The following is a 27,408-nucleotide window of genomic DNA, read 5'->3' on the forward strand; positions in this document are numbered from 1 at the left end:
CCGAGCTTACAGACTGAAAGTGCAAGTTTATAATCCACTAGTATGGTGGGAATTTTATTCTACAGATGAAAAGGGCACACTCTTAGGCTTGAGGATGGGGAAGTGGCATCCTGAATTTGGCGGTTTGAGAGGGTCAATGAGCAGCACAGTATGTATTCAAGGAAAGAATGCCTGTAAAGAATAATGCCATGCATAGGAAGGCTTAAGATATGATGACAGTGGTGACAGAGAAGTCAATGAGCTATAAAAGAGGCAGAAGCCAGCAGCCAGCAGAACCTGGGGAGGAAGGGCATGGGGTGGGGGCATGACAAAGAGAGTCATGAAGAAAAGTTATGGGGAGGGTCTAGGAAGAACGGAAGGGAGAGCTCATCCTTTAACTGAAAATTCTGACATACATATTCAAGTTTTCAGTTAGAAGGTATCATAAGCCAATTTATCAGGTAGGATCAGGTAAAAGGGAGGATACAGGATAGAGGAAGGTAGAAGAAAGATAAAAGGAAAGCAACGGCAAACAGAGTGGTGCACAAGAATGGTCAGGGAAACAATGGGGAATACAGTAGCACAAGACTTCACAGAGCTATAGAAAGAGCATAGGTGAGGAGGGGTACTTCTAAAGAAACTCAAACTGTGGAGAGTTTAAACAGGTTACAAAGAATCTACTGAGCTTATAAATACAATTTTGTATACGATGACATGCAGGCATGCATACATATATACACTAAAGGTATTAAAGACAAGCAATAAGAAACAGACACTAGAGGGTGTTTGATGCATGGTGGAAGAGTAACAATAAACAAGAGGCAAGTGTATATGAATTTTTCCTACAAGGCTCTTCCTGAGCTGTAAGAGATAAAGAAATATGTGCTCCTACTGGCCCGAGAAGTCTAAAGCAGGAATATGAGCTCACCAGAGTGTTACAAGTAAAGAGTCCACAGAAAGCAACCGCAAGTTAAGAATGCTACTTAAATCCTCGACTGGTCTACATGCAAGGTAGTAGTCGCAAAGCACACAAATGCAAAGACCAGAACAAAATGGTGAAGAGACTGACTAAAACCAAGCACAGAAACTGTGTATAGACTAATAAAATGCCATTGCAAAGGTCAAGTGTGACATGTGCATCACGGTCATTCGAGGATCAATGAACATTGTAAAAGAGTGCATGCAAAGATCTGTGCCAGAAGTTGAGAGAGGACTGCTACAAGATAGTATATTCTGGATATGACAGGGCCACAGAAGCTATGAACTCCAAACAGTTGTGCTTGTCTGCACAAACCAACCCACTCAATATTTCATGTAGGAAGTGAACTGGGGAGATCTCACAAGCTCCCACCCCATGAGGAGCAATTGAATTGACAATTGATAGCTTCTAGGGAAGAGGACTCCATTTTCTTTATGGATATAGTCCCTGGTAGGTTGACCATGTGGTAGTGGATGGCCCCAGACCTGTGAATTGGACTTGGTATGGGAACATGAGGTTAGTACGGGGGTGGGCCATGGGGTGTGGATCTAGGAGGAGAGAGAAGTGAGTGTGATCAAAATACTTTGCATGTGTGCAATGAGGGTTTATAGGTAGGTCTTCAGGGAGGAAGGGCGAGAAATGGTGCCATTATAATTTCAAAAATAAAAGCAAAACAGCTTTAAAAAAACAAGAATGAATGCAATTTTATTTAAAAGCAAAGACTGTTAACAACACATATTCAACATAAACATCCTTCAAAGGTGAGCTCCCTATGTGGCAGTGCTGGAAGGACTAATTCTGGGTTTGATCTACTGCAAGAAACCCATGGAAAACAGAGCCAAGATAAATGAAACAGCTGCTGTGGTATAGTGTCTAGCAGGCAAAGACTGTAAACTACAAGGGTAAGGAGATAAATGAACTGAGCCCTTTTGAACAGTTTTTCTGGATCCATGTTAAAAATAGGAAATAAATCTTCTAAGTACATATGAAATAACAGGTAAAGTGAAGGAGACATTGATTTTCTTAGATAAGAAACCCTAAACAAAAATTGGAAATAAGAAGGGGGCCTTTTTTAAATAAAAATGATGATTGTATCTAGTAACTATGGACCTTTGCTAAGGCCCACATGTTTTTTCTAAAATCACTTTAATTTCTCTATATGCTAGTGTGTAATCTTGGTTGCATTATAGTGAGGTGGCAGGCATCATTTCCTGACAGGGGATCCAGATCTGGGACTGTGTAAGAAGAGAGAAAGCGAACTCAGCAAATGCATGCAAGCATGCATCATTGCATTCTGATCCCGACTACAGATGCCAGGAGACCACTTCCTCAGGTCCTTGCCATTTAGTCTTCTCCACTGTGATAAACTAGAACCTGGAAATGTGACATAATTAATCCCCCTTAAGATGCTTTAACTTAATAAAAATAAACCCCAACAGACATGATCAAGAGGCCCATCTACAAGGTGATTCTAACTTTTGCCAAGCTGAAATTTGTCACTGACCATGGCAGTGACCAACCACTTTTACAGACGACTCAAGGAAACTCAAAGAAGAAACCAAAGCCCATGGTGCTAGACCTACATATCCATACAAGGGACTGCTTCGTGTCATACAGCAGATCTATTTGAAATGCCCCATGTATCTAAGGATAAAAGCTAAAATGATAAAAGAATCTAGAATAGCTAAAAGTGTCAAGAACAAGAAAGGGGGAGCAATCACTCAAAGTGAAATAAAACATAGAAACTACATGCTAGTAGCAATTTATTCAAGTTGCCTTTATTGGGGTAGTTCCTTCCCACATAGGAACTGAAAAAGAGACTAAGTCTAGTAAGTAAAGGCCTTCAATTAGCCTTTTCATTTTGTACACTGATCCATTTACCCTTGTACCACACTAAGACAGCCTGACTCTACACTGAAGCTGAATGACTCTGGTCACTCTTTAGGTTTTTATATAAACTTGAGAACTGATACATCTGTTTCCATATCAGAACCTTGTTGGGATGATGCTTGCAATGTACTGAACTCACAACTTAGCCTGAGTTCTTAATAGTGAATTTGCCCACAGTCATGGGCCCTCTCTCCAGTGAGTGTTTTAAAGTGCATAGTGTTTATCTCTGCATAGGAGCTAAGGCTCTTTCATATCATTATAATGACCTTGCAAAGGATAAACCAGGGATTATGAGTATTTGTTAGCTTACCCTCACTGTGACAAAAATACCCACATCAAACAACTTTTAAGTAATAAACATTTACTTTTTGCTACAAAGGTTTCAATCCATTGTTACTTGTCCCTGTTGTCTTGGGACTGAGATGGCATAGGAGGTCATGACAGCAACATGTGGTGGAAGTTTATTCTGAAGGGAGCAAAGAAGAGGAAAGGGAGGAAAGAGGAATGGCGTGGGGAAAGAAGAGATGAGGAGGGCAGAAGACTGGATGGAAGAAGAAAGAAAACAGTTTTATGACTCCAGTTTCTCACAGTATTCTCAAGAGCATCTCTATGACGTGAGTTCCTTCTATAACGTCCCCAACCCCTACAATAGCACTTCTAGCTTAAAACCATGCCTTAAACAACTAAACTGTGGAGGGTCGTTAAAGGTGCAAATTATACCAACGACTGAGACAACATGCCGCAGTATTAGAAAAAGTGATTATGAAAAGGCAGAATTTGAATTCAGTCCCGATTATGTGTTTCCATGGGGGTGGGGCAGTGTCCAGAATATATAACTAAGGGGAAAAAGAGGAAAGTTGCAAAAAAGTTATGCTGATGCTGGGCATAGCTGGATTGCAGCAGGAAATGTAAACGTCATTCTCAAGTAGTATGGAAGTCATCTGGAGACAGGGGGCTTCAGCAAGGGAATAAAAGGATCCATGATTTTAAAGGGCACTCTGGCTTTTCTGAAGAGAAGGAATTGGATATGAAGAAGAAAGGTGAGACAGCATGTGGGGTAGTCTAGCTGAGAGCTCACATTGCTTTAAACAGAGGAGCCATCTTCTGAGAGGGGTATGACTCTGGCAGAAGCAGGTTTAGAGAAGGAAATGGTTCCTTGTGGTAGACTGTGTGTGGATGCAGGATGGGGCATGCAGTCTGCACTGACCTTGTACTTAAGGAGCTTGTCACTTGGAAGGTGCATACACTGTCCTTGATTCTGATGCCTGCAATCTTTAATGATAGTTATGCATTTTATAAACAAAGTAGCATCGGATTACACATGGGTTTCCCCTTGTGCTTCAATAGTATATTGGAATAGCATTTCTATTTCCTCAACTTTATTTGTTGGTTTCCCCTATATTTTATATTTAGTTTTATTTGTGTTGACTATTAAGTGTAATGTCTATAACTTTTTTCCTTTGGGAATGAAAATCAAAAATTTCCCAAGGTTTTGTTTACTCTGAGGCTACACTCTATAAAGCCATTAATATTTTATAAGAAGACATTTAGCCTTCTGGCAAGGGATATGTTCGTTATATTATTGGAATACTTCTCATGTTTTGTTGATCCATGAAAGAAAGAACCATGTGTGTTGTTTTCTAATGCAACTGGTGCAATTGATATTTCTTAATATTATGGATTACACATCCATAAGGAGAAGCCCAATGTAGAAGGCACATTTTGAAGTCATCTTTATATTACCTTTCTAATATGGACACTATAGTGCTACAGCTGCTTTCCTTGTTGATGTGATAAAAACCCTACAAAAGCTACTTCAAGAAGAAAGGTTTTATGTTAGCTCATAATCTGATGGTATAATCCATCATAAAATGGGAGCCATAGCAGGGAGAACATCCACCCCCAGAGTGGGGAGAGCATGAGGAAGCTGGTCACACTATGTCCATAGTCTGGAGGTAGTCAGAGACGAATGCTTCTTCACAGTTGGTTTCCTTTTTTTTTCTTTTTTATGCAGTCCAGGACCCTGGTCCCGGGGCTAGAGCCATCTGCATTGCCAGTGGGCCTCTTCTTGGTTGAAACTTTTTGGAAACGTCCTCACAGATGCTCCCAAAGAAGTATCTCCCAGGTGATTCTAAACCCAGTCAAGCAGATAATGAAGATCAAGTGCCATGAGGAGAAAGACTCTACTGTAATCAGTGTTACTGTGCTTTAGGTTCTGTCAACTGATATGTATTTAGCTGATGTGATCCTGGCTTTGCTTCGATTCACCCTATATAGCTTCCTGTGTCCTTTAGACTCAATGGTATAAGTCGGTTGCTCTGCCACCTACTTACCAATTTTTTTTTCAGTTTAATGTTTTTCTATACCTGTCTCAGCTCTTTAATACAATTTAATTGTACTGGTCTTTGTTTGCAGTTACTTTCTGTAAGGCGTTGTAATTTACATGTTTTATTGAAAATCTGCTTGCTTTCTGTGACCTATTGATATTCAGTATCAGCATGGGTAAGTGCAATAAAAATATTTGGGGTAACAAAAAAGAAAGTATTTATATTTGTTCATCACCATAATTCTTCTATTTCATATTTTAACCTAAGTGCCATAGATCATATGCCTTTCTTATAATATCATCTTTACCATTTTTACAAGGGTAAGTAATCACTTTGGAGTGTTTCTGTGAAGTACTTTATTCCAAACAATTGCCACTATCTATGAAACCTCTGAGTGTACTAGAGAGATCACAGTTCTTCAGCAGAAGAGAGCAAATGATTTGAAGGTAGACCAAGTGCATCTAGAAAACAAGATCACTTCCTCCTCTAGGTATCGGAGTGAGAGAAGGGATGTATCGCAGCCTCCATGCAGGCTCTCTGCAAGGATAGCCTTGGGGAATCTAAGTCTGTTTCAGAGTACTGTTTTCTCTGCATTTCTTACAATCTAACACAGGTGCCCAGCACATAGCAAATGATAATGAAAATATCTGGGATGAACAGCAGAATAAACAATGACTACAAGCTAGCACTGTCAGTAAAGACCTGTAGAGACACCCGTTCCTTCCTGTTATGTCTATGAATGAGGGGAAGAAAGTACTTCTTGAGTTGGATATAATGAGGAATAGGAAGGATTTGGGAAGGCATCAGAGTCCCCACAACTCAGGACTCTAGTCTATGAGGCAGCACTGCAACTTTAAATCTAGGTGGAAGGGAAGAGCCTCCAAAAGAGTCTCAGCCTACTCAAAACAGACTTGCCCCTTGCCCCTTGCCCCTTGCCCCATCTGACTCTACAAGGATGATGGCTATGGACTGAAGAGGGAGGGGACAGACAAGAAGGAGCACCTGAGGGACACAGATCTTGATTCCACAGTAATTCACATAGTGCTTCATCTATGCCACAAGCTTAACAAATGTCAGCTGAGTTTAATAAATATTTTACTTGACTAATTAATAATTCAATTGTGTAAACTTTTTTCAGAGTTTTCCAGAAAGCTTTCAATTGCTGAGTTTTAGTACCTTGTCTTCTACATCTGGAAAGACAAGCGTGCTAAATTATTCCCTCATCTGATATTAATAACTTCTCTATTAGTTATTTATGGGTTCTGCTTATCTTCCCACCATTATCATTTTGCTTAAGTACACACATTTAACATCCTCACCCTTGCCTGGTAAATAATTTCACTTTTTTTCTGCATAAACCTTCCAAACTGTCTACATCCTTTAGATATGAACTTGCCTTGACATAAGCCAATTATATTACTTGGGAAATGGGGTGAGCTGAATGACATTTTATTAATAGTGCTTGGTAATGAGGCCCAGCCATGCAATTAAAATAGACAACTATTTTCTAACAATCCTTATGTCAACTGCAGAGGAATTTTTCCTCTTGTAAACTGTTCATCTTATTACATAACTTCTGGTACTTATAATAATTAGCTAATTTTATATGTATATGTATAATTCTCTTATACAACATTTAAGCTCTGACTTCTGAAAGAAGTACTATTCATATTAAAACATGGAAACAAAATTTCCTGTTTACCACTTGACATTAAGTGTTTGTGTGTATATATAAATTTCTGTTAGACATATGTGATATTTATTTGTATGCATATATCTATATATTTGATCTTTTAAGTTCATATTTTTAAAAAAATCTCTGGACATTATTTTTATCTTTCCTACCATGTTTTTTTCTAGATAATTCATTTGTTAATAAGTGACCTGAAACAGTAAGAAGAGTGTCAAAATTATGATTAGTATATATTATTTGTACAAAGTAATGAACTTATTGTGACATTTCTGACATGATATAATGAATTTTATTGTATTCACCAACACAGCATTCTCTTTTTTTGAATTTATATTATGCATTAATTTATATAATAACATGATTATTAAAGAAAAAGTGGCCATGAGAGGGATTGAGGGAGAGAGAGTATGGGAGGAATTGGAGGAAAAAAAATGTGAGTAACGTAATTATATTTTATTTTTTAAAAGTTCAAAAAAGTAAAAATAATTGAGAAGAGAATAAGAAATTATAGGCATAAGCCATGATGTTTAACTTGAGTTTTAGATCAATGTCAACATCTCTATATTGTTCTATATTGTACTGTATTTATCACTTTTGTTTATTAGCAAATATATTAATATCCTAGGAAATATGTGTGCTTACTTAATCAAACACATATATATCAAGGGTTGATTTGTATTTCTCATATCCTATATTTTGATCATACACCCCTCTCCTAACTACTCCCATATTCTTCCCACCTCCCTACCCATATGACTTTATATTCTCTCTCGATACAAACAAATCAAAAACTAAAAATCAAACCAACCAACCAACCACACAAACAAACAAACAAAAACCAGTAAGAGACAAAAAAGGAATAAACCAAATAAAATGAAACAAAAAGCCCACATAGAAAAAAAAACAAATAAACAACTCCAACAGAAAAAACAAAACAGAAGCAGAAAACATGAAATCTATTTGGTCTTGGCCATCTACTCCTGAGCACGGTGCCTGCCCTGCAGTATTGCAGAAGCACACAGTGACATTCCTTGAAGAACACTGGTTTTCACTTTTCTGGCAGGTAAGGTATCAATTGTAAATAACTTCTTGGTTATGGGAGAAACTTTGTGTCAGCTCAGGGTTGGGCTTCTGTCTGGTTTAAACCTATATGATCTTGTGCCTGCTGTCACAGTCTCAGTCAGGTCAAGTATATCCGTACTGTTATGTCTGGAACTGAAGGTTTCTCTGGACTCACCCACGACCTCTGGATCATATTATCCTTCTGCCTCCTTTCCATCACACATCCCTGAGCACTGAAGGGAATAAGACATCCCATGTAGCATCGAGTGCTCCAGATTCTCACTCTCTGCACTGTCCAGTTGTGAGTCTTTGCTTGATTAATGTAAGGAAAAATCTTCTCTAATGAGGGATGGACAAGTAGGATTGTCTCCTAAACAAAGCATTTAATATTCTGATTTCCTTAACTGTATCCTGACTGATAAGAAAAGCAAATAATTTACCACTTCTTCTAGGAGAACTCTTTTTCTGTTTAAAGAAAGTTATAAATTTATAAAATTAGAAAATGTGTAACACTTTCTAATATTAACATATAACATCTTTAAACAGATTAAAATGTACTTGCACCAATCAAACATATTTTAAGTGTATTCTATCTCAGGTCAGTGTGTAATTGCAGCAAGAAAGGCTTAATTTTGAAAGAGTGTTCAGTAGAGAAAATGAAATGAGGACATGCAGCTCTGACCAAAGCTGCCCACCCCAGCTGTCCAAGAAAAAAACATTAAAAGTGAACGTATTGGTCCATACATATACAGCCATCCAATTAGACAAGATGGATGAAGCAAAGAAGTGCAGACCGACAGGAGCCAGATGTAGATCGCTCCTGAGAGACACAGCCAGAATACAGCAAATACAGAGGCGTATGCCTGCAGCAAACCACTGAACTGAGAATAGGACCCCCGTTGAAGGAATCAGAGAAAGAACTGGAAGAGCTTGAAGGGGCTCGAGACCCCATATGTACAACAATGCCAAGCAACCAGAGCTTCCAGGGACTAAGCCACTACCTAAAGACTATACATGGACTGACCCTGGACTCTGACCTCATAGGTAGCAATGAATATCCTAGTAAGAGCACCAGTGGAAGGGGAAGCCCTGGGTCCTGCTAAGACTGAACCCCCAGTGAACTAGATTGTTGGGGGGAGGGCGGCAATGGGGGGAGGATGGGGAGGGGAACACCGATAAGAAAGGGGAGGAGGGAGGGGGATGTTTGCCCAGAAACCGGGAAAGGGAATAACACTCGAAATGTAAATAAGAAATACTCAAGTTAATAAAAAAAAACAACAAAAAAGTGAACGTATTGATAACTCATATAAAAAAACCAATATTCTTAGTTATATAAAACAGTGATGTGCTTTTGAAAATGTGGAGGAAGTATTGCTATCTCTAGGTTTCTTTAAATTCTTTTTCAGGCATGTGTAACCTATCTGACTGTTCCCTAGGAAAGCCATTCATGCACTGCAAGCTCAGAATTAAAGAGGATTTTATTAAGTTAGGGCAAGCACCAAGAGCGATGATGATGTTTAAAAAGAAAACATCATTTTACACCCTTGACAGAGACAGTCTTAATGGAAGCAGCCTCCATTCAACTCTAAAAATGCATGATGATTATTGTCGCTCATTCATTCACTCACCCATTCACTTATTCATTCAATAAACATTTGTGGAGATGTTTGCTATGATCCAGCCAACTTTCTAGGTCTTGGTAATTGAATACTGAATACAATGCTTTTATAAATTTATAAAATGCTTTGCCCTCGTCATCTTATATTGTAGTGGGAAGGGGACTGATAGGAAACAAATACTTAATCTATAGAGCACATAAGTACTGTGGAGACCAGGAAAGAGACAGAAAAGGCTGTGGTGAGACAGGAGGCATTGGAAGTAGCATTAGAAAATGATGTTTTAAGGAAATACTGAGATGAAGGGAAGGCTTTAAAGAGTAAATGAACCACCATTAGGGACCTTGGAGGAATAGAGATCGACAAGTAGAAAAGACATATATTAGGTATTCTCCTTGCTGCTGTGGTGGAATGTGACAGAAATAATCTAAAAGAAGACCAGATTATCCTGGCACATAGCTTCAGAGGGAGTTAGGTAGTTGTGATGGGAAAAGAAAGCATGGCTGTACAAGTGGGTCCATCCACGGCAGTGTGAGTGCTGGCTGGTGCGTCCTTACACAGCAAGGATACTCTATCAGGGTCTGAGAAAAACCTTCCCTGAGGAATAGCCGTAAGGGGCCAAAAGATGTTGGTGTCATTGCAGTGTGGTCAGCATCAGGGATTAATGCCTCCAAGGAGTCTTGGAGGTGCAACTGAGGATAGGGACCAGAACCAGAGAGTCAGCACAAAGCTTGTATTTGGTACAGCACAAAGCTTATGACCTGTAAATACTTAAGGCATGGAAAGCCTTTTATGTGCAAGGCCATGATTTCTAGCAATATAGAATCTATTTCCTGAACATATGGAGTTAGTTCAAGACGCTTCTTCAGTATAACCTTCCTTTCAAGATGCAATGTTAAGTACAATGAAGATTCTCTTCAAGGACTCTGGGTCATCATCAGGGCTAGTAGGACAGTCTTAGAGCATCCTGAAGAGAAGGGACAAGGTCTTGATCTTATTTCCACATGTAGGCCTCCTGGTCTTCTGAGTCAAAGAGGAAGTAAGAAGCTTATCTAATGGTCACTACAGACAACCAGGAAAGGAAATGGTGGCAAGAGATTGGCAGATTTTGTGTTTATTTTTGAGACAGCACCAGTAAGGGGCTATAGAGATGTATGAGTAATGAAGTCTGTGCTGTCTTTAAGCCTTATCTTGGCAGTCATGGCCTTTTCTGGATCCTATGTGGTCTAACACAGCAGGTGATATGTATCTTTAATTTTCCTTGAGATCTTTTTCTCTCTTCCCCATCTCTCACACTTGAGAACATCTGATTATTACCCTGAGAATCTCCTCTACAATAGTTGCTTATCTTCCTCCTAAACTCCAATGAACCTTGTTTCCAGGCATCTCCTCCACCTGGAGTTTCCTTTATGTTGGGTGTCTCTTCTTTATATGGAAAGACCAGCACATGAAATCTATACTCTCAGACTACGCTGATAGCTAATTACTCTGTTCCTTTTTAAATAAACACGGACAGTTTATTAAATTTCTCTTGGAGATAAATACAATGAAGACATAGTGATCAAAAGAGAGAAATTGTCATTTATGCTTTCCTAAAAATATTGGTTTAATTATGCCTAATGAAACATCAAGCAACTACAAAAAAATAATGTTACTCTCACTTTCTCTTCAAGTCGAATAAGGACAAGATTCCATGTTGGTCAATGTGTCCAAGGAATAAACATAACACAGAAATCAGCACCTTTTCTGAGGCAGAAAACTCCTGGGATGGAGTTTCTAACTAGTCAGCATGACTTTATGGGCAGGAGGAGCTGTGTGGGAAGTGGAGGGCTGGGCCCAATAGGGCAGGGCCACCTTAACAAGCATCTTAATTTTTCCCTTTTCTGTTATTATAGCAATATTGGAGCCTCAGTAATTTGTGAAGCAAAGAGGTTTGTTTTCTTGTTTTGTCTTGTAGTCTACAGGCAAGGAAGGATAAGATTACAAGATGTGTCTGTTGAGGTTTTCATGCTGCTTTGTAACACGGTGGAGGTTGAAAAGAGAGATGGACTTTGCATATGTCAGAGAAGAGAGGACTGCGCTCTGCAGTAGCTAATCCATTCCAGGATAAAGGCAGCGACCCACTCACAAGTGCTCCACCTCTATGACCTAAAACACCTCCCTCCAGGACCTACCCTCTAACATATTCACATTAAGAAACTGACAGTGAAGCTATGAGACATGTATTCAAAAACAGTTCATCTAGCGACAGATCAGAGGGACTCAGCCCTCCTCAGAGGCACATGTTTACAGAGTTGGCACTACTAAATACTACAAAGAATGGTAATTTCCCAGGCTTTTTAGTGTAAGTGCCCTCTAATTTTTCCTGCTTAATAATGAATAAACCAACCAATCAAGAGTGGGCCATTCCTTCCCTTAAATGACAGCTGACATGTCCTTCCCTTGTGCTTGACTGCCTTAAAAGGGAAGCTGTCAGGCTAAGCAGCCCTCCCCTTTTTTCCCTCTCAGGAAGTCTGGCTGTTTTTCACATTCGTGATCTCTCTAAGGAAACTTCATTCTAGCTTCAAGTGCCTTTCAACCAACATTGCTGCCCAAAAATGCAATTCGTGCTTCAGCAGACCTTTCTCCTGCCACAATCACTCCAGACTACTAGTACTAATTTGGAAGACTCCAAGATGAGGTTGCCCATCTTACAATTGTTCTCACTTGGGAATGGTGGACTAGCACATCCTTGATGATGCAGCAAAAGCCTGTGATTGATGCAAAGCAAGACTTATGACCTGTAAAATTTTTAAGGCATGTGATGGGTGACACTGAAGGCCTCTCCAGAATACCTTGCCTTTCATGTTGCAATGTTAAGTACAATGGGGGTTCTCTAAGTCATATTTTACTGCTTACTTATCTTCCTCATGGGGAGGAATAAGATAAGATAGTTGCTCAAAACTCACAACTTCTAGAATTTATAGTCCTAAACCATCATAGCAACAGCACAGATGTTCCCTGAAAACTGACAAAAATTAGAAGGTAGGGATACTAATACCTAAACTTTGAGTGCTTTAACATAAGCTCTTGTGTACTCACCTACTATCACCCAAAACTCAAAGCAATAGCTTTTGACTTAAGTACCTACAGCTATATGTCTCCGACTTTGAAAACTTAGAGCAATGAGCTCTGCGTTCTCAGGGTCATAAAACCATAAGGCATTGATTTTGAAAATCTAGAGCTTGCTCTAACCGAAGCACTATACTAGGCTTCTAAAGCCCATGGCCATGAACCTCAGTATCTCAGAGCCTAGTGCTGCATATTTCTGGGTTTGTGAGTCTAAACTGTCAGATGTTGGAGATAAAGAACTCAGGATGACAACACTAAGGGAGCTATGCCTTTCCTATATATAATGTCTATCTGAACAGAGCAAAACCATCCGTAGCAAACTGCTGATGACAATTTGATGTTGACAGATGATAAATGGACAAAATTCTCTTCCAAGTAGTGAGATGGCTGGCAAGAAAAGGCTTACAGACAAGAGAAAAGATCAAGGTCAGTATATTGAACTGAGGCAATTAAATGACCAAATTTGAGATACTAGCTCTGAGAAACTGTGAACCTTAGAAAGAGAAAACAGGAGGATGGCAGAAGACGAGGAATAGGCAAAACAATAGAATATTTTCCAGGAGCTCATATAATTGGGGAAGAATGATGAACAGCAGAGCCACATGACTTGGATGCCACTACTGGTTGCCCAGGAAACTGAACTGTATAGTGATAAAGGGATATACACAACTAACAAGGAAGAAAAGATACTAAGTTGTTTTGCAATCATTACCTTGGAAAAGCGTCTCAATGTGCTTGAGGTGGCTTTGAGCAACAGATAAGAATAAAGTCCTGAGATTAAACCTTTGTCCATCTGATTGGCATCTAAGTACACATGGGTTGTTGCACCTACTGACCATGGTGTCATTAATGTTAAATAATAATGTTAGCAAATAACCAGACAGGAGTTCAAGCATACTTCAGTTTCACCAAGAGAAAACACTAAGAATCAGAGGCTCAGGGTAATAAGCAGCAGGGACCTTTTTCCTCATTTTTTAGTCTCTGGTTTCTTATATGACACTTCAAGTTTCCCTTTTTCATCCTACTTTAATTAGCATCAGTGTCTGAAGAAGACATTGTCAAGGTCCTAACCATACTTTCTGACCTGTCCTCTAGCAGACTCAGTACTGTTATCTTTACCACTGGAGCTGGGGTCTCTTTCCTGAAACAGTTTGGGACTGCATGAACTATGAAAGCAGCCTGTGTGACGTCCTGGGAGCTTATCATACAGCTCCCATCTTTTTCCAGGTAGTAGTCATCAAGAGTTGGTAGATTTCAACAGCCAGTGTACAGAAGCACTAGTCCATTGCTTCTCAGGTAGAACTTTCCTGATAAATGTATTTTGTACAACATCCTTATTGTTTTCTAAGGGTGATTGGACTAATGTGGAACTGTCTGTAGGTTCCTTCCTTTCCTAATTCCTGACCAACACCCCACTTTACTTCTCAAATATACTGCTATATTCAAGTATCTCATATTCTGCTCCTTAGAGGGTCAAATTTTAAAATATGTTTAAAAGTGTAAAACAGTCAGTGGCCTACAATTTAATAACTACAGTAGCCATGAGACTCTGAGAGTCATCTCAAGGAAGAAAAACACTAACCTGGCATGAACAGAATCAAAATGCTCACTGGATTTCCAGTGTATCTGTGAATGCCTGGGTTACCTCTATGTGACGGATACTCATTTAAAGTAGATCAATATTCTTCAACTTCCCATAAATCCATGTCCTGATCAACCCATTCGAAATTAACAGTGAAAATGCACTTATTAAACGTGACCTACTGAATATCACAGTTTCTGAGGATAGTTTAGAATCTCAGTTGTTTGTCACTATGACTATGTAACTAATTGGGAGCTATTATTATGGCATTGCAAGAGAAGATCACACACACACACACACACACACACACACACACATTATTAAAGAATGATTTCGACTGAATACATATCCATTTCCCATCACTGTGAAATAGAAAAGTTTAAGTTGAGTCATTATAAAAGATTATGTGTATATTGCAGGCAGGGGTATCTCCAATTCAAGCTGGGAGGTCATTTATGAAAGCCCCTTCACTAACTAGATATGGCTTTCAGCTGTATTCTGTGTAATTAATAAAAGCAAAGTTTATCTTCAGCCTTCCCACTGAATCAGTAGATATAAATTGTTTATTATATCCTGAGGTACTGATTCTATTAAGGTTTTAACTCTTCTCACAATGATTGCTGCTCTTTCCTAGTCACTGGAAACTATCAGATGATGGAGCTCTGGTGATGTTTAAAGTCATGAGATTACACACACACTGAATATAGAGAACTGTCCCAGAACTAAATTGAACATTCCCACTTCCAGACCTTGGTATGAGAAAGAAGCATCTAATTTATACCTTCCAAATACATCCAGGGACCAGAATCATCTAGTGGCACAGGGAGACATCCCACGAGAGTAACATAATGAAAATGAAGGAGAGGAATGTTAGAAGACAAAAACAAAAGCAAACAAACTGCACATACATCATATTGGCAGAGGGTGAGAGATGAACACTGAATATGACAGTAGAGATGACTGCAAACCTCAGGGTTTTAGGAAAGGGGAGTTGGGGAGATGAAATCTTACTGGAGTTGGTCTGAAAGAATGTGAGAAAAGACACAAAGAAACAAAGTGACAGCAATGATGGTGTGAATGTGGGCAAAGAGAAACCTCTGGTCACTGCTCTAGTGATTATGGAATTCAGTATGGTGGTCTTTCAAAAGCTAAAATTAGAACCATCATGTGGCCCATCTATATCACTTCTGGGCATATACCCAAAGGACTCTATACCCTACTTCAAAAATACTTGCTTATTCACATTCATTGCTGTTCTATGAATAACAGCTAAGAAATGTAATCAGCCTCGATGTCCATCAATGGATGAATGAATAATGAAAAAGTGCTGTGTGTACACAATGGAATTTTATTCAGCTATAAGTAAAGGTGAAATGTGAAGGCCAAAGGAGGAAACTATTTAAAAAATCCAGCAAGAGAGGTTACCTAAATCCAGAAAGACAAATGCCACATATTCTTTGTCAAATGTGGATCCTTGCTTCAACTTTTTAGACCTGTATGTTGAACCTACAGCTCCTGTAGAAGCCAGGGAAACAGAAAGGGATATTGAGTGGTGAATGCCTTAAGAGAGTGGAGTGTTAGGTAGATGGAGCAAGGGATCCAAGGGTAGAAGGGATTAAGCAGGAATGGGTGGTTTAAGGAGATAAAGGGAGAAGGAGTTGATTAATTAAAATAAAGGTTATATGAAAAAAGATACAAGGAAACATATTATTTGTAAGTCAATTAAAAGAAAAAAACTAGAATTATCTTGCTTGATTGGACTATACTACCCCTAGAAGCCATGGGTAATTAAACAGGTCTCCCATCATCAGATATGTTGGGATTTTTGGTTTCAGTGGTTTTTTTTTTTTGAGCTTTTTTAAATTGGTTATGGTGTCCCTAGAGATCCTTGAAAATATAGCCTCTTGTCGTTCCTCTTGGTTGTCCACTGGAATAAGGTAAGATGGTACTGCTGAAGACACCACACATCTTGATCAAAATATAGAGAAGCCAAGTCAGAACTAAGCTAAAATTTTTCTTTCTCATTAGCTTTCGTAATTCTGGTAGGTGCTATGAAAAGGTATTAGTGGTCTTAACAAGTGGTTCTATGAACTACAGTTCTAACCCAGGCAGGATATGACCACTGCTACAATAGTGGCTCAACCATCAAGGCAGCAAATGACAGCTCTCTTACTGGAATTAAGAATCTCCACTTTGCTGAAGAAAATTCATGTCTGGTATGTAACCCTGGTAAAAATCCATGCTTATGGAGGCCGTAGGCCCTAGAGGGGAACCAAATACCATCATTTAGCTAAGTGGACATTGCATCAAATTATAATGACTAGTCTTGGCTTAATCAGAAAATTGTCCCTTTACAGTGAATGATCGTAATACAGAGGCTCTTGGCTGCTCAGTCTGCTGAGAATAAGGTATAATTGAATGTTCAGCCCTCAACATTTATGCCATTCAGTCTAGGCTCAGTATTATCACAGAAGATGGGGCAAAAAACTCAAGAGACAGAGGAAAGGAAAAAGGGCAGTAGGGTGCTATTTTCTAAGAATGATACAGACATTCAATTAAGAACTTACAGCAGCTGAAATTTCATATAGTGGTAAATCACAATACTGTACCTACCAATAGCTAATGATGAATAGGGGAAAGGCTTATGAAGCAATACCTCTCCCTGTTGTACTATTTGACCACTAATGGATTCTGGGGCTATTAACTTCAGATTAATCCATACGGTTAAGCCCATCAGGATCCACAGAATAATTCCATACCTGTGGTCACAAGACAAGAAGGCCTATTGGGTCACAAAAACAAAAGGAAAATAAAAATTGTAAATGGGGGAATTGTTGACAAGGTTAGGGTAGTTAAGAGGGGATGTAATATGAGAGTAATCATAGGGCATTGTATACATGTATGGAACTGTAAAATAAATTTTGTTTCTTTAGCTATGATAAAATGCTGTGACAAAAAACCAACATAAATGAGAGAGAGATTTATTTGGCTTGCAATTTCAATTTATTTTATATAATTTCAAGTAACCCACGGCAGGAATACAAGCAGCTAGTCACCTCACATTCATAGTCATGAGCTAAGACAGAATATATCTTTGCTTGCTTCATTATTCTTACCAGCTTTTTCCTTTCTCATACTGTTCAGTTCCCCAGCCTAGGGAATGATGCTGTTCACAGCAGGCTGGATTCTCCTTTTTTAATTAACAATCAAGATAGCCCCTGACAGACATGCCCATAGAACAACCTGATTTACATAATAAATTTCCAGATGATCTTAGGTTGTATCAAGTTGAAAATTAGAATTAACCAGCACAAAGAAAATATTTAATTAATGAAAATATAGTATAAAAAGAAAACATGTTCATTTAAGAGTCTTATAGTAAATTAGATCAGGGCAGTAAACACAGGAGAGGGTGTTTTTCATTTTCTTTTCTTCTTTGTTTTTAGAAAGAGGTATTTCTAAGATGTTTTTTGTATAAGATCCAGATAAGCAAATTTCAATGAAATAGTACTGAGAAATAGAATTGCCAAAGAGAGGGAAAAATCACTCTTTGAAACGTGAGTGGAAATAAGATCCAGTGCCCCTTGGAGAAAAGGAGTTGAAAAGACTACAGGTCTGTACAACCAGAAAGGGGCTAGAAGGGCTGAAGTAAGTGGAGGTATCCTTTCCATGCTTTCATTTCCTCAGGGATAGAAGCTTCTTGAATAAGTTCAAAATGAGAAATAAAAAAGCAGTGCTGTGTATGTAATAGTCAAGCCTGGGGAAATGACTAAGGGCACTCCAGACCCACATAGCAGCCAGAGGGAGTCTATGTGGGCTACATAACTTGCACTGCATGTTTGAGTGAAGAAACATATGCCTGACTAATATGGAGGAAAGCTGTCTGGGTTTTATACAATCACGGTCTATTCTGTTGACTTTAATATATGACCTTCATCTCCTGTGTCTGGTGTAAGCAGAGTCAAACAACATGTTCTCCAACCAAAGTGGTAAGGCGTTCTGCTCTTCAGTTCCAACAGCAACTTCCTTAATCTCAGTTAATTACTCCGAATGAAACCCCAAAGGAAATCATGAAGCATCAGTGTTCCTGTAACTTGTCAACTGAGAATCTAGATGGGAGTTTAGCTTATGAATCAGTTCAACCTGATTCACATGAGCAAGCCCTCTTAGGGCATGCAAGAATTTAGTTAAATCTTGTTGAGCTGGACCAGGGTGACATCACATGCCCAGTGTCCCCAGGAAAATATTAAGAAGACTATCATATACATATTACCTAGTTTGGTGATGCATATGATGAACAGGCTGAAGGACAGGCATAAATTCTTAGGTAATGTGAAGAATAGCCTCATTCAAAATAAAAACTAAAATTATATATCTGTAAACAAACTTACAAATGTGCAATGACTGTATAGAGAAAATAAGTACAAGATTAAACTGTCTGAGGGACATACATGTTACAACAGAGGAGCATGTTATTGTATTTCAGGTTTTAATAATGGATACATATTTGTACCCCATACAATCTACAAACTCAGCTCAATCTAAAAAACTGCCATGGCTTAGATGTGGTTGTCCCTATCAAAGCTTACTCACCAGTGTAATGATATGAAAAGTGGTAAGACCCTTAAGAGGTGGCGCTTTCTGGAAGGTGACTGGTAAGGCCCTCTGTGAAGGGATCATGCAAGTCTTATGAAGTGGATTTGTTCCCAAGGGCAGTCTGTTCTAAATGGGCAAGCCAGAAACCTCTTCACTTTACTGCTGATTCTCTTAACACTTGGTACTCTGTGCATCACTCCCTGTCTCTAATCCCATGTACCCTCCACACCACTTCATGTATGATATTGGGATCTAGACAGGGGATCCTTATCAGACTTGTGTATTATATTGTTTGTTCTTCTAGAATTGAAGTCATGAGTCAAACTCATCCATCACTAGGCATTCTGTTATAGCCACAGGGAAGGGGCTAAGATAATGTGGGACTTTGAGTGGGGATGATTTCCATAGATTCGTGTATCTGAATGCTTGAGCATAGAGAGTGATACTGTTAGGAGATGTGGTCATCTCATAGTAGATGTGTCACTTGTTAGAGAAAGGGTGTCACTATGAGACTGTGCTTTGAGGTCTCCTATGCTCAAGCTATATCCTGTGTATCAGAGTCTCCTTCTGTTGCCTTCAGATCAAGATGTAGAACTTTTGGTTCCATCAGCACCAAGTGTGCCTGCAAGCTGACATGCTTTCCACCCGGAGGAGTAATGGACCAGCCTCTGAAAATGCAAGCCAGCTCCAGGTAAATGTTTCCTTTTACAGGGGTTGCTATAATCATGGTGTGTCTCTTCACAGCAATAAAGTCCTAACTAAAAGAGATAACAATGACAAAACAATATGAACTAATATTTCAGTACCACATTAATAGCAACAAACAATATTAATTAAAAGTATGTATGTCTCAATACAAATATAAATTATATCCTAAACATTCTTCAATTACTTTGTTTTTTATCAATGTACATCGTATGTCGTGCTTACAACTTTTTGAGGCCTGGACTATTGCTATCATTTTATAAATGATGCATTAGAGGCATAGATGCATTAATTTTCCAGAGGCAACACAGATGTTAAGTAAAAGCAACAAGATTTGACTCCAGTTCTCTAGCTCCAGAGCTGGTACTTTTAACCTTTGTGTTCCATGGTATCAACATGGATGGCAACAGAAATTACAGTGAGCTGGCTTTGGGCTTTGTTGAATCTGATAGGCTTATTCTAAACATAATCTGAACAATACAAATGGGCAAAATGTGAAATAGCTGGAGATAATTGGTAATTAGGAGAGATGAATGTTTTAAATATTCAAATTCAGTTAGTTCATACACACACACACACACACACACACACACACACACACACACACACACACACATCTATTCCCAATCAGGCTTTAGTCTAGATCACAGTGACAAGGCAGTCTGGAAAAGATGAAATCCTTTGTTCTCTAGAGGCTTATAATCTTGCTAATAAAAAGCAATAGAGAAATCAACTTCTGGGCCATAAAATCTATCAGAAAAGAAGACAGTAGAGTGAGATTCAAAGAATGCAGATGAAGGGGATCAGATGCCACTTCCTTAATCAAAGGATGTTTGAAAAGAAACCTGAGGGACAGGGCAACTTTTGAGACTGGCTGGGGTAGCAAAGCCCTGACCCACTCCCAAAAGGAAAATTGTCATACTTGTGAAAAAGCAAGGGAGCCGATGATGTCAGGAGATGTGAGGGAGAATGGTAGAAAACAAGATGCAGAAAGGGGGATGGGAAGGGGAGATATTGGGGAATTTGGCCTTTAATTCTAAGTGAAATAGGGAATCTGACACAGTCTGGTTAACATTTAGTATAAAGTGGTCATTTAGTCTGTTGCACTGAAAGCAAACCTCCAGGTCTTCCATGGAAGAAGAGTTAACTCTTGGACAGATGGCAACATCGGTCCTGACTGGATATATTCAATGTAATAAAGGCATGGGCCCCAGTGACTGAGATTCTGTTTCCATCACTCCCAAAGCAAAGGCTGAGGAACGAAGAGTTCTAGATGCCAGGAGGAAATCTCACTGAGCAGTGGACATGCCAGAGAAGCCTGAGAGATTTCCCACTCTATTGTGCACTTCCTGACGCTGCTTTTGTGAACAGCCAGAGGGTCTCATCACCTACAAATCTATGAGCCACTTCTAACCAAATAACAGCTCATGATCACACAGAAGGTGTGGTAGAACACAGCATGCTGGAGATATAGTGCTCATAATGTAAGATACAAAGATGGAGGACAGAGACAGGAGGCTGACACATGCACAGGCTTGTAACCTGAACATGTACAATCCAGAGTAGCTTACATAAGTGGCTGGTGTGGGACATTTTCAGATGGCTCTGATAGCCAAGCCAGCATGAAGAAGCTGAATTGGGAGCTGGGAGCTGGGAGCTCCCATTGATGTTAGCAACAGAAAATTTAGCCCTGACTTATGTGATGGGACCAGACTCAAACAGATACAATTTACCTACTGGTCAGCACTCTGCACAGATCTGAGATTCTTTGAGTAAGAAAAGAGAAAAATATCATTTTGACATCATGAAAAAATGCTGAAATGAAGAATCTGATATATAACTAGCCAAGCCTTGCAGCACAGTTCTGTATTGCAGCAACTCAGGAAGCTGAGGCACTTATCAAATCTCTACTAGACACTTGTCTGTCCTTGAATAAAAGTAGAAAAAAGAAGTCAGAGTGTGTGGTACAATGGAGGAGTAATGGCCCAGCATGGACACACCAAGCCCTGCATTCAATTTCTACATACTGAAAAGGAAATGCCAGGGTATTGTGGACTCAATGAAAATTCGTGTCCTGGCTTTTTCATTTTTATGGACACAAACTTTATCACTGAATCCCCACAAATCCATGCGTTACACTCACTGCCAATCTAGGCTCAATCAAGCAGGCCAGCCTTTGACAGTGTTCTTTACAAATACACTTACTGAATATCAACTCATGATTTTATCTAGATTATCTAAGGAGTATAAGATATTAATGACTTTGTTAGGTATTCCTGGGAATCCTAGTTTTGCTTAACATGCTGAGAAGACTGTTCTACAAGTAAATTGAGATGCTTCCTCTGACTGAATCGATTTTTTTTTTTAGTTTTTAGGTGAGACGATGTATTTTTGTTTGCTATGCAAACCTTTTGAGTCAGAATTTCCCGTTACTTGAGCCAAGAGCATCTTAATCGTACAGTTTCCTTTTATCAATGAATTGTATGTGCTGTGCATATTGAAGGCTTATATGACCTTACAGTACACAGTAGACAGTGAGAAGGTCAATGCAGTAAAACGAGCATATCCATCATCTCAGAGTCACCCTTTGTGGCAAGAGCAACTACAGCCTGCTCGCATAGTGCAGTTCCCACATGCAAATTTCCTAATGCTAGTTTATCATCTTACACTTACTCTGTTCTCAGACCTTCCTGGTTTGTTTTCCATCTCTGTATGTTTGATTTTCAGAAATGTTCTACTTAGAATTAAGTTCTTGTGTTTTCTTTCTGTGCCTGACCTGTCTCACTTAGCATAATGTCCTCCAGGATCATCGACCCCTTACCAAATGTGCATATTCCTGTGTCTGAATATACAATACATGTGATATAGATCTACGTGAATTTAATCAATTTATTCATGGATATATACTAAGGTTTATTCTTACAATGTGTTTTAATATTCCAAGGGTTTTCCTTAGTAATTACAATGCAGGCCAGACTCATGCAACTCATGGGTAAGCCAGCAAATTCAGACATGGGATATCACTCTCTGAATTCAAGGTCACTGCTTTAAATGTTTCAGTGAGAAGGAACATATGAAGGTGTTAGCTTTCAGTAGCATTCTCTTTAATTATGATATAAATGAAGTTAGTTCTATTTATTAGCATTTAATGATTTTTAGAAAAAAAATAATTGTTGCCAACTTTATGTGCTTAAGAATGAAAAGGTATTAATTTAAGGCAAGGTTTGTTTATTCTCAGACGTCTGATGCCATTGCCTTCTTGTAGCAGTTAATAGAAGATGGCTGATTTATATGTCGATGCTTTTCACATGATTTTTAAGAGACAATCCTCGAAAGAAAACATTATCTAAGTTTATTACTGAAGACAAACCTCTTCATGGTTTACTTGCACCATCTCACCTCTATTCTTCACTTAATAATAAGCCATTTGTTGTGATTTTTAGGTTTTAACATGAAACATTTAGGCAATTTTAAAAAGAAGAAATCCTAGTCCTCAGGAGGCAAGGGCAAAAAGATCCCAGTCTAAGTCTCATTGGGTTACAGAAGTAAGCCTTACCCTCAAAACAACAATGATAACAGCCACAACCACCACCACAACACACAATGTAAACATGAGGAAGCATTTGTTTAAAACACCCATAAACAGTGACAACAGAGACATTCTGGTTCCATCGCCTGCCACCTGAACAAGGTACCTAATTGTGTCTCTAGCTTTCCCTTTAAGAACAGCAGTTATACTTTCACCTTTGCCTTGTCAGTTACACTGGAATCTTTCAAATAAACGGGTGGAGATTTGGGGGTGGGGTGATGCTCATGGTGTCACACAAATGCCTATTATGGAGGTCATTTTCTGTTCTTTTGGATTTCCCTGTAGTTATGTTCTAGTTAATATAGGCGCACTCCTTCAATTTGCTATGATCACTGAGGACAACTTGGTCCTCATAATGCTGTTTGTTATTCTCTTGGCTGACAACAAATTTTACTTTTTATTCTTTCCCCAGAATAAAAAAAAATGACTGATTACCTTTGGTCAATCTGCTGAGAAATTGGCTATGAAAAATGAAGGGCTAGTCAATCACTGTGGAAACCATATTGGTTAATCAAATTTATATTCTTCCTTACAGACACCCACTCCCCACTATCCTTTCTCTACCTGGCAAAGAAAACCCATTGCTACTTTATCTGTTATTCTTTTGGGTACCTAAGGGGCATTGAAGAAGGTAACTCCACCCTTGCTCAAAGAATGAGGTCTAATGAGAGAGGCCAATCAAAATGACAGCATCCCTTTGGCCACATTGGTTTCATCTTTCAGCCTGAGGCTAATCAAAACTAGATGGACTCTTCCTTTAATGGTACCACTTATTCAGGAGGGGATTTGCTCCAAGGTGATAATAGAGTCTCTCTGTGTGTCTTTGATTTCTGCTCATTTCTATTTCATGAGAGGTGAGAGTAAGGTAGGCAAGAAGTGTAATACCTGTCAGTTCCTGTGCTCGTCCGTGAAGAGAAGTTTGTCTGAAAGTAATCTGACATTTCAGAAATACCCTGGCTCAGCCTCTCTACTCTCTCCTACCTTCCTCTAAAAGACAAAATTGTTTTTTCAAGGTTAAAGTCAGTTTTGAAGTGAAACTCTACAAATGATAACAGAAAGTATATTAGCTCACTCAGATAACCATAAAGAATCTGGATACTTCACAGGGACAACTAAAAATTTTAAAGTCAGACTCCTTTAAAATTTTTTTCAGATTTCTCATGTCAGGTTTCTCATGTTAAGCCTATCACAGTATCAAGCACTGTCTCAGCCACCCAACTTCGAGATCAAAGGAAAATTGCATAAAAATCTAAAAGTAAAGAGAGACAATCCTTCCAGTCTTTAGAAGTTGTAAATGCCAGCACTTTAATCTACCGGGGAAGCGCAGACTATAGTTTTATATTCAATTTCCAGTCAACGTTGAAGGAGTCATTTAGAAATCATCTATAACCACAAAGCCTGCCCTTAACTCTTCATCCCTGGGGAGTCCCTAGCTAGTTGCTTGATTCCATTTTGAGCAACAATTCCAAAACCAGTTGTCTGAAGTTTCTGCCATGTTTCTGATTTTGACAGTTTTCTCTGACCTGCTGAGATGACTGTTATCAAGGTGGCAACCATTCTGACAACTCGAGTAAACATGTGTGTGTCCTCCTCAGACTCATCTTCCTTCTTGAAAAGATTTTGTAGACTTCCCTGGTACTTTGGTTTGTTGATCTTCCCAATTCTTTGATTACTTATCATGATGATGTACACTGGTTTTTTCCTCAAGCTCAAAATGCAGCTACATCTCTACTGCTTCACCCTCAACTCTTTCTTGCTTGTCTGTACTCTACTCTGACAGAAACTTTTTCATCTTTATTAACTTGAGTATTTTACTTATATTTCAATTGTTATTCCCCTTCCATGTTTCCGGGCCAACATCCCTCTAGCCCCTCCCCCTCCCTTTCTATATAGGTGTTCCCCTCCCCATCCTCCCCCAATTACCGCCCTCCCCCCAACAGTCACTTTCACTGGGGGTTCAGTCTTGGCAGGACCAAGGGCTTCCCCTTCCACTGGTGCTCTTACTAGGCTATTCATTGCTATGTATGCAGTTGGAGCCCAGGGTCAGTCCATGTATAGTCTTTAGGTAGTGGCTTAGTCCCTGGAAGCTCTGGTTGGTTGTCATTGTTGTTCATATGGGGTCTCGAGCCCCTTCAAGCTCTTCTAGTCCTTTCTCTGATTCCTTCAACTGGGGTCCCGTTCTCAGTTCAGTGGTTTAATGATGGCATTCGCCTATGTATTTGCTGTGTTCTGGCTGTGTCTCTCAGGAGAGATCTACATCTGGTTCCTGTCGGCCTGCACTTCTTTGCTTCATCCATCTTATCTAGTTTGGTGGCTGTATATGCATGGGCCACATGTGGGGCAGGCTCTGAATGGGTGTTCCTTCTGCCTTGACAGAAACTTTTTTAATACTCCCCCCGCCATTTCCTACCTGCCATCTCTATCTTCATAATTTCTAACTTCTATCAAGGTCTTTCCACTGAGCTTAAGACTGATGCATGTGAATGCCTATCTGAGATATCAGCTAGATGCCCCATGACATTTGTTATCTAAAATCACTATGTGAGCCTACAGCCCACTTTCCTCGAATTCTTCAGGAAGCCTTGCCAACTGAGATGACACCAGAATATGCTTGGTGCATTCTTAGTTAAAACATCCGTGACTTTCCTGAATCATTTTGGCATTCCCCTCAAAATATAATCTGAATTTGGTGACTCATCACCTGTCTGGCAGCTCCCAACAGTGTTCCCTCACTGAAGAGATTTCTCACTTCATTATTTTTGAGCCATTTTTTCCACCTTTTGGTTCTTAATCCACACAGAAGGTTTAAATTTTCCTCTTTAAATCAGGTCAGGGAACTGAAAAGATGCCTTAGCAGTAAAGGGTATACTGCTCTTGCAAAGGACTTGATTTCAGTTCCCAGAATCCATGTATGGAGGCTCACAGTTACCTATAACTGCAGTTCAAGGACATCTGACTCCCTCTTCTGGCCACTTTGGGCTCTGTTCATGCACGCACACACACACACACACACACACACACACACACACACACACACACACACCATTTAAAAATAAAATAAATATTTTTAAAAAATAGTTTTTAATGCTGAATTAAAGGGCATGGTTCTTAGACTACCATCCATATTTCTTGTTATAGCTCATAAAATTCATGGAAACCCCTTCAGCCAGCATTTCTGACATCTTCTTTCTATTGTGTTTATTATGTTTCAATTAGTCTACATTTTCTATGCAGTAACCTCACTCCCATTATAGTTTCATTTTACTTGTTGTTCTTTTTACTTATTGTCATCCCCTATATACACATGGATCATGTACACCAAGTCTCAGTTTAAATGGTTTCTTGGTTGCTGTTCTATCATTGTGAAGAGACAATTCTCTCAATTAGTGGAAGAGGGCATTTGATTGGGTGCTTGCTTACAGTTTCAGAGACTTAGACCATTATCATCAAGACAGGGACCATGGATTCCCACTGACAGGCATGGCACTGAAGAAGTAAGAAGTAACTGATACATACTTCCTGACTTCCTGAGAGAGAGAGAGAGAGAGAGAGAAAGCTTGATGCAGGTTTTTGAAACTTCAAAGCCCACTCTACAGTTACACAAAGCTACCTCTACTCCAACAAGACCACACCCCTAATCCTTTTAATCTGTTTGAACAATTTACATTCCTTGACAACCAAGCATTCAAATAAATGAGCCTATGGCAGTCATTCTTATCCAACATAACGCCACAAATGTCACGTTTCTATAGGTGCCTAACTTGATCCTTCCTTCTAAAAGGACTAGTCACAGGACTTCAGTCAACCACTTTATCTTAATTCTCTCACATATCTTCAGAACAGGGCTGAGTTCAACCTAAAATAATCTTGTTGTTTAACTGTGGTCTCTTCGTTCATTCAGATACTGGAGCAGTATCCAGCTGGATGCTAGTATGTGCCCATCATGTTGAAGAATAAAATCAAGGTAGAATTGTTATTCAACTGAATTTATCAAGAAGCTGCCTCGGTTTTCTCTAATGTATCCACAATAAAGAATTTCATTAAGAGTTATTCTTCAGTCACTGATGGATTCTCTCCTGTATGCCTTCTGACTCTTTTCCTGACTTATCTGAACTCTGTCCTCTGCTGCAGCCACACAGACTTTATTCTTATCACCCTGTACAAAGCTTAAGTCCAAGTGGATAAAGGACCTCCACATCAAACCACATACACTCAAACTAATAGAAGAAAAACTAGGGAAGCATCTGGAACACATGGGCACTGGAAAAAATTTCCTGAA

The 27,408-nt window shown here is 39.2% G+C and overlaps 1 protein-coding gene across 9 annotated transcripts in view; it reads right to left on the reverse strand.

Annotated features, from left to right (window-relative positions):
* The window catches only part of Dnaaf11 (dynein axonemal assembly factor 11), a 101,137-nt gene that overhangs the window by 20,361 nt on the left and 53,368 nt on the right, over positions 1–27,408 (reverse strand). The window contains exon 12 of one of the 9 annotated variants that reach the window (XR_005486580.1): positions 24,015–24,116. The exons of the other annotated variants lie outside the window; for them this stretch is intronic. The gene's annotated coding sequence lies outside the window, so the exon portion shown is untranslated. The remainder of the gene's footprint in view (positions 1–24,014; positions 24,117–27,408) is intronic. 9 annotated transcript variants of the gene reach the window in all.

The sequence above is a fragment of the Rattus norvegicus genome, chromosome 7 (genome assembly GCF_036323735.1).
Source record: "Rattus norvegicus strain BN/NHsdMcwi chromosome 7, GRCr8, whole genome shotgun sequence".
NCBI classification, from domain to species: Eukaryota; Metazoa; Chordata; class Mammalia; order Rodentia; family Muridae; genus Rattus; species Rattus norvegicus.